The sequence below is a fragment of the Amyelois transitella genome, chromosome 8 (assembly GCF_032362555.1).
Source record: "Amyelois transitella isolate CPQ chromosome 8, ilAmyTran1.1, whole genome shotgun sequence".
NCBI classification, from domain to species: Eukaryota; Metazoa; Arthropoda; class Insecta; order Lepidoptera; family Pyralidae; genus Amyelois; species Amyelois transitella.
This window is the reverse complement of record NC_083511.1, coordinates 6921053-6934377: the sequence shown is the minus strand read 5'-3', so window position 1 is coordinate 6934377 and position 13325 is coordinate 6921053.

Genomic DNA, 13325 nt, shown 5'->3' with positions numbered 1-13325 from the left:
AAAAAATGTTAAGGGTGGACAACCCTTATCACTAAGGAGTATGAAAAATAGATGTTGATAGATAAGTAGTTGATAGGCCGATTCGCAGAACTACTCAATATGCTCACAAAATTTCTTAAGAATCGGTCAATCTGTGTAAATTTTCTCCTTTTATTTATTTATTTATTTAATGTTTGCGTTTCAGCGTTTCATGAGCGGTGTGCTTAAACTGCAAGTCTATATGTGTTATATAACAAGCGCGCTTAGGAACGCGCTGTGCAAACGCGTCATTTGAAATCAACCTTATCCTATATTTACACGTGGCCTTTGCCCGCTAATATTATAACAATACAAACAGAATTTTGGTTGGTTAGTTTAAACAGTTCCCTGTTTGTACAAATTCGCTCAATCACGGTTCATGCATTGAGCGCTTGTACAATAAGGGACGCGACAGGGTATTAGAATTATGCTTGTGTTCAAAGCATGTTTGGATATCTTTTGTTAAAACATTAGAAGCACCTACAAATACTGTATAATAGTAGCTATCGAACAAGTGAACCCGAAATCCATACATATAATAAAACTGTAACTCAACTTAGTCTGTACATTGAAGATATTTAAGAAAAAAAATTATAAGGGGTCTTTTTAGGGTCAATAGAAGCCAAAACAATTTTTTTTAGAATTTTTGTCTGTCTGTCTGTCCGTCTGTCTGTCTGTATGTTTGTACGCGCATCACGCAAAATCTACCGAACGGATCTGAACGAAATTCGGCACAGATATAGTTAGTAACCTGGATTAGAATATAGGCTACTTTTTATCCTGAAATTCTATCCCAAGGGGATGAAATAGGGGGTGCAAGTTTGTATGGAACTTCGTCATTTTTGATTTGAATCGATATAAAAATCTATAAATAATTATACATACATACATACATATGGTCACGTCTATATCCCTTGCGGGGTAGACAGAGCCAACAGTCTTAAAAAGGCTGAATGGCCACGTTCAGCTATTTGGCTTAATGATAGAATTGACATTCAAATAGTGACAGGTTGCTAACCCAACGCCTAAAAAAGAATCCCAAGTTTGTAAGCCTATCCATATCCATACATATAATAAAACTGTAACTCAACTTAGTCTGTACATTGAAGATATTTAAGAAAAAAAATTATAAGGGGTCTTTTTAGGGTCAATAGAAGCCAAAACAATTTTTTTTAGAATTTTTGTCTGTCTGTCTGTCCGTCTGTCTGTCTGTATGTTTGTACGCGCATCACGCAAAATCTACCGAACGGATCTGAACGAAATTCGGCACAGATATAGTTAGTAACCTGGATTAGAATATAGGCTACTTTTTATCCTGAAATTCTATCCCAAGGGGATGAAATAGGGGGTGCAAGTTTGTATGGAACTTCGTCATTTTTGATTTGAATCGATATAAAAATCTATAAATAATTATACATACATACATACATATGGTCACGTCTATATCCCTTGCGGGGTAGACAGAGCCAACAGTCTTAAAAAGGCTGAATGGCCACGTTCAGCTATTTGGCTTAATGATAGAATTCACATTCAAATAGTGACAGGTTGCTAACCCAACGCCTAAAAAAGAATCCCAAGTTTGTAAGCCTATCCCTTAGTCGCCTTTTACGACATCCATGGAAAAGAGCTGGAGTGGTCCTATTCTTTTTTGTGTTGGTGCCGGGAACCACACGGCACCTTAAATAATTAATTCTTATGTTTATTATAATGAAAAATGATGATAATGATTAAAAAAATAGCATTTTATTGATTTAATTCATTATGCTTTGTTTATTGATTTAGTTCCCGTGGTTTAGGTATTTATTTTTTGACCACTCGATACGAGATGGCGCCTCATGAGAATTTAAGAAATAACACGATTGTAGCCGCCGGCAAAATTTTTAATTAATTAAGTTTTAATAAGTTATGTTCTATTCCAGGCATTATTCTTCCCGTGTACGTAAGTTTCATCAAAATCTATCCAGTTGAATTTGCATGATTGAATAGCATCCTTTAACACGCACTCACGTAGGCACATCTATTTTTTTGCATAATATTAGTTTATGTCAATGCAAGGCTCTTAATCTAAGCAATCTTTTTATGGAAGCGAAATTAACGTAGGCGAAGCCGCGGGCAAAAGCTAGTATTAAATACGTAAATGTTTGTGACCTACTTCAAAAAAGTCTTCATTCATCTTTATTTGTTTGTATTTAACATACTAATATATCACTAGTACTCTTAGATTACGATCAGCTGTTTTGATATTTTTCATAGATCTTATAGGTAAATCTCTTTACCTACAAACGCTGAAGTCGAACCCTTTCAGAGCGTAGGTTATGGTATGGCATGGCCTACGGCTACGAAAGTTTGCTACGAATTGTCCCCAATTCTTCGTAGCAGTGCTACGATATAATGAAGAACAGGAACTCATCTACATATTTTATCGGAGGCAGATTGGATGTACACGGATTTTTTTTTTCATAATTTCAGTGTTAAATTTATTTTCTCCCATAATGACAGAGATTTAGTATTATGTAGACAGAGTATGTATTTTTCAAATTATGTTATCTTTGCACTGCAAAAGAATTCAGCAAATCCTACACTCCAAATTTTCCAATCGCGTGCATAGAGCGACATGCGATTGGGATATTATAAATTTACTGTTATGCAACAGACGTTTTCAGTGTACCATATATACAAATATACATATATAACTGACGTGGCAGACAGGGCCAACAGTCTCAAAAAGATTAAAGCGACATACGTACCTAACGTAATTAATGTGGAATCCTAGTTTTACTAGTTACGACTCAGAAATACGCTCATCAGGCTGCAGGCTGAATATTTTTTTTTATTTCTTAATGGCTTTTCTTTTATTACAAATTTTGGTCTAAGACAACAGAACAAGCCAATTTCAACATTAAATATAATAAACAATATTGATAACTCCCATAATTGATACTGATGACATGTGACCACAGTCTCACGATAAAGTTGTTCTAATATAGTTTATCTTTAATTTTATTATTGTTGCATATACATATACGAGCTGGGTAATTAGACAAAATTAACCATAGCTTTCAAACGAAGGGTATGTTATGAGAACTAGGTTAAACTTAAATATTTAATGTGCCGTACGCGTGATATCCGCCAGCGTAAGTTGGTCTCCCGCGCTGTACTCTCTGTTAGCGTAGAGGGAGGATTATAGGGGATGATGCTGTATAGTCGGTAGGTCTTTTTTGACTGGTCACGTAGGTTAGGTGAGTCGCACGGTCCCGTCGTGTCGCAACGGCGCCTAGCGTATCAAACATTCAAGTATATCGACGTTCTAGAGCCATTTTGTCGCTGAAACTCAAGTTGTTTGCGAGTAACGCTACATTAAGTTTATTATAACCCCTTAAAGGGAAAGAAATATGACATTTCTTTTTGAAGGTGCTTGCTATTAGGTGGCCAATCGGGTTAAAAGGAATGTAATTGTTTTATATTCAGATAGATGTCGTGTCATGTTTTTGGCAGGTATCTGTTCTAATGTCTCTCTATATCGATCAAAATAGATTATTTAAAAAAAAAAACCTTTAGTTTTAATCTTCGGAATCCGGATAATACTTATTCATATATTCATACATACTTACTTATTCCCTATTATCTTTCAGATCTCTATGTTAAAAGCAAATAGACTGGAAGAACACATATTTTTCATTTTAGAAATAGAACACAGAAAATAGCGCAATACATATTGCCATAAGTAGCGGCCTTGTTTAATTGGGCTTGAAAATGTCACCACGAAATTTTCCCCTTCCTAATCGTCCTTTGTGTGTTTTTATGTTTACCAAGGCCCTGGGGGCTATTATGGGGTTTCAGGTTTCAGCTACTAAAGAAACTCAAATTAATATTGTGCATACATACATACATATGGTCACGTCTATATCCCTTGTGGGGTAGACAGAGCCAACAGTCTTGAAAAGACTGATCGGCCACGTTCAACTATTTGGCTTAATGATAGATTTGAATTTATATTGTGCATTACGTATATTATCCACTTGGAAACAATGTACCGAATTAATTCTATTCATTTCGAAAGTAAACCGATGAGCTTAATTAAATGAATGTTAAGAACGAGGTATGATAAGTGGTAACATGTGTCTCTGCTTACCCCTTATTAAGAAGCGTGATAACAATATTGTACCTATGAAGTACGTGTCAAGTAGGTACCTATTTAATACAAAGGTTGATGGACTTACACAAGTTGTGCACATAATGTAAAACGTTCTTTCCAGTTTGATAAGCTTAACAGTGCTTTGCAATGGATTGTCGTATTTTTTATTTCAGCTTTGGTGAACACGCAACGATTTCATACACGAACTCGTCAACACGAACGACAATAGTTTAAAGGTGAAAATTGTAAAAGATATTTTATTTATTTGAGCGCGTTTGACCTCAAAATGACCAAGAGTCCTAAACGGGTTCATGCAAACTTAATTTATTTTTCACTCTTGCCTCTGAATCATAGATAGGTACTTCTCTGCCACAATGTGATCAAGCAAATCATATAATAAAGTATGAAAGGTCTTACAGCATGTCTTTACTTTTCTAGACATAGTTACAGGTTTATATAGTAAACCACCTAAAAGAAGATACCCCAAGTTTTTAATTTTGACTTCTGTGTAGGAAGAAAAAGCTTGAATAAGATAAGCTGATACATGGTAGATATCATATTCAGACATTACTAACATGTTTCAGACATCACGTGTCTCAGTCAGTCAACACGTGTCTCAGACATTTGCATCTACTTGCTGCGAAAACAGTTGGCAAGATTTTACGGTTGGCTGCCTGTCTGACTCAACTCACCTTGGAAATTTTTGATGGATTAGTTGTTAATGTTTTGTCCTTAGGTATCCTTTAAAACATATCGACATATTTCAGGTGAATTTAGTGATTAAATTACTTCTGAAACATTCTAACAAAGTAAACCTATTACCTTTTCATGGAGGTTGAACAATAAAAGTTGTTGTCTTCTATTTTATGATATTACGTCGGTGAACGCTGAACAGCTAAATGCAGCAACAATGTTACCTTATCCATTAATAATAACGAGTGATTCTGATACTTTTATGTACCCTTTTCCCTTTTGAAAATACTCTAGCGGTATTATGGTGAGGAAGACTAAACACTCAGCTAACTGAATGTACCTTCCTTCCAATATTCGAATCAATTATTTATTTTCAATACTTGTATTACCTAAGTACATTTACTTATTCATTTAAAAAGGTACAGGTAGTAGGTATGTGATCTAAAGCTATTTACTTGTTCTCGTGAGGTAGGTAATTTGGTGTAGGTATTAGACATTTCAAAGGAATATTACCTACCTAAATTAATATTTAGGTTTACTTAAATTAACTATGAATAGGTATTTTTTACAATGTAGGTACCTACCCGCTAACTAAACGTAATTATAGTCGAATAGAATTAATCTACCGTAATTAAAAGCGTTGCTCGGGTTTTATTAGCTGTAGCACACCTTATTAGCGGTATTTCACGTGATGTATGTTAATGTATTTTTCCATAGAATAACTGAATTCTTGGTAATAATGTTCTTCTTTTATCCTTTTCTTTATTTTAATTTGACAAGTCAAACGAAAACAACCTAGCTCTTAATAGGTCTTAGGTAATGGTGCATAAAGATGATCGGATTTCATGAATAAACAAAAATTTCACCTCACCGCGTAAGATTATCGGTCGGCATTCAATTTGGTTATGTAGACGTTTTGTTAGTTATTTTAAGTGATTCCTTCCGTATCGTATGAGTGTCAGATTAACCCTACTACACAACCTGTTTTGCTTTAAAGTTCTCATATTAAACGCCCGAACCTTTGTAAATTTTAATAAGCCACCACAAAGGGACATTTTTATCTTCTCTTTCTATCTCTTCGGTTCTGATATTCAGAACCTAGATAATACATTCTTATGCATTTTCTTTATTCGTAAAGAGCTCCACTGTTATTCACCGCGTGTTTCCTGCAGTTTCCTAAAAACGTTATTTTCAAAAAAATATACGGTCGAACTGAGAACCATCCTCCTTTTTTTGAAGTAGGTAAACAAGAAATAACTCATCAAAGCTCTCATTATCAAGGGATTTGAACCAACGACCTAAATTGCTTTATGAGAGTAGATCTCACAGTTCACGCATGAGTTGAATAAGAAACATATTGTGGGCTTAGGGATGTAAGACCCATGGAACAAGAGTACATAGAGCGTTAACTTACTTCAAATAATATACATTTTACACACTGCTGTCCAGATACCATAACTTCTTTAGTACCTACTTAGATCGATACGGCACGCTGGCACGGTACGTAGTATGCGGGTTCATTGCGTATGCGCATCACTTATAATGTAATTTGAATAGATGCGCCTCAACAGGTACGAACAAAGGATAATCAACCGGAAGCGATACGTAAACGGGTTGACACTGACTTCGATTTTCGTTTGTGCCTCCTTCATGTATGCACTCTCATTTTTTTAAGACAAAAAATTAGTTAATTACCCTGCCGTCTATGCCAAGAAGATAGGCACTTTAGTTACTCTTGATTCAACAGTGATAAAGATAATATTCACCCGGTTGAATAAATTTTTTTTTTTATTGTTGACATCGTTAAAAAAATAAGTTTAAGTTTAGTTTAATAAATATTTGTATATAGTCAGCAACCATCAAACGTTATCTTGATTGAAGTTACTGCCAATGATAAGTTAGATATATCATTTGTTAAAATGTCATTGCGTCCTAATGACTGCGTAATGACTAATGAGCAATGTTTTTGATGTCTCAAGGTCAAATAATGAGCCCGAAATTTGGAATCGTATTTTGATGGATGGTAAAAAAATGTAATCAAAATTTCGTCAAATGAGAAAAAGAAATAAATAAAATAAATATATAATAAGTTCGAACTTGTGTTATGAACCAGTTTGGCCATATTTTACTGCCTATGAGCTAAGTGAACCTCCTCGAAGTAACCTTTGGAAATTTAAACTATTTTTGTCGACTAGCTAAATTGTAATCTTTTTAAATCCTATTTTTTTATATAAATCAGCAAGTAAAATGAAATTTGTTGTGACTTATAATGAGGTTGAAAGACGAAACATGTTAATTTTTGGGCGTTCGCTGCTATGACAGCGGTGGCCTTAAATTGATTGTTCCTGAGGAAATTCAAGCGGGCCGGTGACAAATGATGAATGTTGCCCAAATTACTTTATTAGGTACCTACATACCTATAATTTTATTTATAACACCTATTAAGTATTATTACAATTGATTAACTCATTAGTTATAGTACTTAGATGGTTTTATATTCTTGTGCGTTTATTCTAGTTTTAAGAATGTATTTTATTTTTAATTTATTTTCTAATTCTAAGTTTCAATCTTCATACAGAGCAAATACTTATTTGATTCCAAATGCAGAAGTTTAATTTCTAAGCTATCAGACAGAGTAGCTAATAGTTTAGGTCATGCAGGAAAAAGTAGAGGGACCAAACCAGAATAATGCATGCAATGGATCTTTACGCATACATGATTTTGGTTTAGTTCGAAATTCCTTATATTATATAGTAAAACAACGTATCAGACTGCACCAAAAATTTCCAATAGGGAGAGATGACAAGAGATCATCAGGAAAGTTGCGTCCGCCGTTGAGTGACTATGGTTTTAAGTCTTCCTTAGTTAGCAAATTGATTTAGAAGGGCTGGTTGATTTTCACTCGATTCATTTTCCTCGGGATATCGCGGGAAAGCTTGGTGTGCGATATTCAGCTTTGACAGAAACTATATGACTCAAGCAAATAAAACTACAGCAAAGCGCGTGCGCAACCCAATCCGCGCATCAAACATGGCGGCGCATAGATCACGACGCACACGCCATGTCGGCAGCGCTTGGCTGACCAAGCGCGAACAGTTTTTTTTTCTACATAAACATTGTCCGCAGTAGAAACCGTCGGCCGTAACTGCCATTGTTGAGCGGTAAAACTACGGAGATATTAGAGCGTGATACAGTAAAATAATGTACTGAAATAATAATAATGTCCATAGTTAAATTCTGGTTAAGTTTAATTCGTTGATTGTGAAATTGGTACAAAACAAATATCAGAAGAAAAAAATATTTCTAAAAAAAATAAAGGGAAACATTGAAACCATTTTATATCTGTAATCTGAAGGACTCCAGTAATTTCATTTTCAACAGTTTTTTTTTAATTTTACACCTTTCGTCTATCATAACGACAGATCAAAAAGAGCGTTATAAAATTTGACCTTATGCTTTGTTATAATCAGTGAGTTATGAGTATGATATGTATTTACCTATATATATAGGTACCTAAATATTAGTTATTTTTTATTTATAATTAATGTTCTTCCAAAACAAAATGAGTATTCTGCTGTTATCGGTATATTTTAGTAAGTAAATATGAAGAACATAAGAACAAAAGTATAAGCTTCTTGGAAAGTTAGTGCATGGTACTGGTATCATATGTTAGCGTTGGATGTTTCACAAGGTTTGAGGTGAACACCGACCATATAAGTTGTAGAGAACTTACTTTGAATATCCTTGATTTCTTTAGCTTGCTTTGTTTCTTTTCATTTAGTCTAAAGATATTTCGTGTTGGTCCCGACATTAATGTATGGGAGTGAAAGTTGGGTATGGCAAAAGAAGCACGAAAGCAGAATAAATGCAGTGGAAATGAAAGCGTTAAGGAATATGATGGGTGTGAAATTGAGTGAGATATACAAGGAGAGTGTGGAGGGAAGGGTCGGAGTGGGAAGACCTAGACGAACTTATCTTGATCAAATTAAGGACGTCCTGGTAAAGGGTCAGGTCAAAAGTACACGAAACCGCCGAGCATGCATGAAGAGAGTTATGAATGTGGATGAAGCGAAGGAAGTATGCAGAGATCGTGGCAAGTGGAAAGATGTAGTCTTTGCCTACCCCTCCGGGAAAGAGGCGTAATTTTATGTATGTATGTATATTTCGTCTTTCAAATAATTTATGTTAAGTACTCAGTCTATAGATCGTCAAAATAATGAAGAAGATTAATGTTTGCCTTTTTTATAAGAACTTGATTTCAGGGCATAGGGACTGCCGTTACGTTAAGTGAAAACTATTTAACCTCATTTCTGCTCCGTTATGACCAGTCAATTGGTTATTTGGTCTTTGCCCCCGAACGCAGGTGCATTTGGTTGCGCAAGGTATTACAGTGTAGCGCGGAGTCGGTTGATTTAGAAGTGGCATTCGGCGGATATCCTTGCTAGGTTGTAGGTCGAAATATTGGCGTATAAACTTTGCACTAGTAGCAAACTTAAAATTTTATAAGCTTTACATATTATAGATTAATCATTGTGGGGGTTTCTTATATGTATTTTCATGTCAAATTGATCATATTCTAGTTTTACGCCTCTTGAATCTCGAGCCTCAGAAACTGAATTAAGGACAGGGTGACGTGTTGAAATAATTAAGAAATAATAATGTAGGCTACGAAACCCTAGAAATAAATTTTGTGTATATTTTGGTATATTTTCTTTAACAATGACCACCCACAGCGAATGATAATAAGGAGAGGCAACCCTAAATTAAATTGGATCATTTGTTCTGTTTGTATCAAAAAAGAGAGAGCAAAATACTTTCTCTAAAAATGTCTGTTTATCTATCCCAAAAACTCGCAAGAGTTGAAATTTTAGCAACAGCGGCCTAATCCTCTGCCTGCACCGACAGATTTCATCACTTGCACTCCTTTGCATCCAAATGCTAATCCCCCTAATTACCTGGCAGCCTAGATCTCGGTTCTAATTGTTTTCGGTAGCAGCAACACGCGAGCTCTTCGCCACAGATTTCTAATTGTACATCTAAGGGCTAGTAAACGTGCTATTATCACAACGCGCGAGCGATTTTACCCTTCGGCTACTGCATCATGTTTTGACGACTTAATGTGTTTCAACGAGGTCGTTTCGATCTCTCTAGTTTTTTGGGTATAGCTGCAGCTGACTGACATAGCTCCATTATATTCTAGAATTATGAATGTGGATGAAGCGATAGAAATGTACGGAAAGATGTACCGAGAGAGCGGTAGAAAGGTGTATTTGTGGTCATTTTAAAGGTTGTTAAAAGCCAGTAAATGTAGATTTTTGTGTACTTTGGAACCTTGATACAGTACCTACGATGAAACGGAAATATTGTTTCAAATATCGTATTGTTTTCGAAGAATACGGTAATAAGAATAAGTATACACGGAGATCTACAGACGGCCATTCTTAAAGTAGTAAGTCTGTCTGCACTAAGAGGCCCCTGCTCAAGGCTGCATGCGATTTGTTTTAACAATGAGAAATCAGATTGATATTAATTTTGTAATTACGTTCTGTAAGACTAGGCATTGTTTTGGTATAAAATTGTATTTTTAGATATCGATAACCTTAATCAGTTGGAAGAGCCTTCATGGATTTTAATAAATTAATTATGCTGAGAAGTTATATTGATGTAATTGTTTTTGAAGTACCTAGTATAATTTTATAAAAAGCAAATTCAGGCTTCCATCAATCAATCAACATATATGTGTAAAACCCTTGCGGCACTGAGTTTTCTTCCTCCTGGCTACATCACCACTCTGGCTGATATATATGAGTGGAGTCCGCAGTATTAATACACTTGACCATGGACTGGGTGAGTCAGGATTTTACAAGAAGCTACACCCATGAATTTTGGTATGTTTGTTCCCTAGGAAGTGACGTCTAGAAATTATAACCCAGTTGAGGGAAAACGAGTTTATAAAACTAAATAGAAAGAGTGTATCTAGTGTGTGTCACCAACCGATGTCGCTTGTAAGATGGTCAAGTTACGTAAGCTTACGCGAATTTTATTATACGTACGGACAATAAAAAAGCAATCGCTTTATTCCACCTTCCACATCTGCGATCGGAAGGTTTCGGCAGAAGGTATCCTGAAAAAAATACTTTCACCCGAAACTCCATTCAGATTCGCGATTTTTTGATAATTTCTAAGAAATTATTATTTTGTGACGTACCCATACGTCTAGTTTTTTAAACCTAACTTTAGAGAAACTTTGGAAATTAATCTAGAAAGTTATGCCAACAGATATATATTTATTTGTTGTTTATCGAATGTTCACTCTCGCATCTAAACCCTCTTAAATTAAGTATACGTTATCGTTGTGACTCGATGTTATAAACTTGAATCGTTCGTGACCGCAAAACTGAATAAGGGAAAAGGCAATTTTGGATAAATTTAAATATGCTATCTATAGAAATGGATGAAATACTAACAAAGGAGTATCACAAACTATAGTTACGCAATAACAGCGTGAAGTCACGTGATCGTTATCATAAGGTATCGCAATCCAGTTCCGATCCATTGCCCCCTCACAAAGAACAATAAACCATTAATTTAAAGATAGTTTATAGCTTCCATTGAACAATGAGGTTTATGTGTGCAACACACCCTAATATGTGCTTAGTTAAAAAAAATATTTCATGTAGAAGGCAAAAAAGCATATGTTTATTTGCTCAGAAAAATTATATTTCGTATCTCGATATAAATGTAAAGAATTAAGTCCCTAGGGAGTAAAGTGATTTGTACTTGGCATTGGCTTTGCTTAGCCGCAGTATATGCTTGGCACTTCAAGTACGTTCGAATACTTCAAGAGTATGGAAAAAAACGTTATGATAGTCCTGATTCTCAAATTAAGCCTGGTGGTTAGGAATTTTGTGTGGAAATTTAAACTCATGAAAGTAAATAAAATAAACAATAACAATTTTACATAGGTACATACGGTTGGCTCTGTCTCCCTCGCAATTTATATGTCTATATAAATTGCGGGGTAGATAGAGCCAACCGGCTTAAAACGGCTGATAGGCAGTGTTTAGCTATTTTGCGGTTAGCAATAACAATATTAGGTGTTATTTTTAGGAAGTTAAATACTACGCAATGAATTTTATAGTACGTATAGGTACAACGCAAGTACTAGACTACTTAAGTTATTACGTAAATTCAAAGTAATTGTCACTACATTGGTGGAGAAGAGATTGGTTCGATATAATATACTCTAATGTGATGTGGTTCTCGGCACAAATAGATAAAAGAATAGGACCACTCCATCTCTTCCCCAAGAGTTTCGTAAAAGCCGACTAAGGATAGGATTATAAACTTAGGATTCTTCTATTAGGCGACGGGCTAGCAACTTGTCACTATCATCACATCGTTATCAGTAACGAGGTATATACAAGAGCTTAATAGTCAAGAGCGCCGAAGAACACGGGTCACTTTTTAGCGGTGACTCATTCTAGAATAACAATCCCGAGTAATTATTTACCCTGATTTACTTTTATAGCAGAAATATAGCAACTATTACACACTTTTTTCTTCGATACCAGCATGAAAACTCTTTAACTCGACGTACCTACTGTTAAACGTAAACCTGTGTATTATAGACACGCAATGGAAGGGCATTGGCTGTGGAAAATGGTATCGCATTATATTTTTTATTACTTTTTATCGTAGTTAAAAGGAAAAACGCTGAAAAAATGTTAGCAAGAAATAGTAAACTGTCACGCTATGCAAACGTAAATAGAGATTGTAATGTTATTGTTAGTATAATACCTACCGGGTTACTCGCAGGGCATTTCAGCTATAATTGTAGTTCAGTGCACAATTATTTTTATTAGATAAAAAAATAAGGAAATATATTTCTTATTATGGTTAATTTATGTTTAAAATATGGACGGTAGCAATAAGATTTGAAATCTTCTATAATAATACGGAAGCAAAAAAAAATATCTAATTTTTTAATAATTATAGGTAGGTATGTATGTAATCGTTTGATAGCTGAAGTGAAAAATTCATCTATGCAAATAATAAATGTTTAGCATTACTCCCCTTGGCATCTTCCCAGAATTAGATCCCTGTGTTCAACTATAACCGTCATTCAAGAGCTATGATCATAACCTAGCTTTTCTCATGTTTTCCTTCACCATCAGAGTACAGTAAAAGTTTGGGGCTAGATAATTTTCTTTGACTTCCAAGAGAGATACCTAACTTACTCGTAATTCAACGATCTGGCATGAAAATGAAAGATTTCATTAAAGAGTAAAGAGAAAGTAACGAACTTTGTGGACTTTACATTTCCGCTTCGGTAAAGCGAGTAAGCCAGAGAAAGCCTACCATTTTATCGACGTTACATTTTACGCACCTTGTCAAAATACCACCGACTGCGCATGTCCGAACTGTTTGACAGTTGCGGCACGCTTAGAATATCACTGTGAACCAATACACCCCAAAA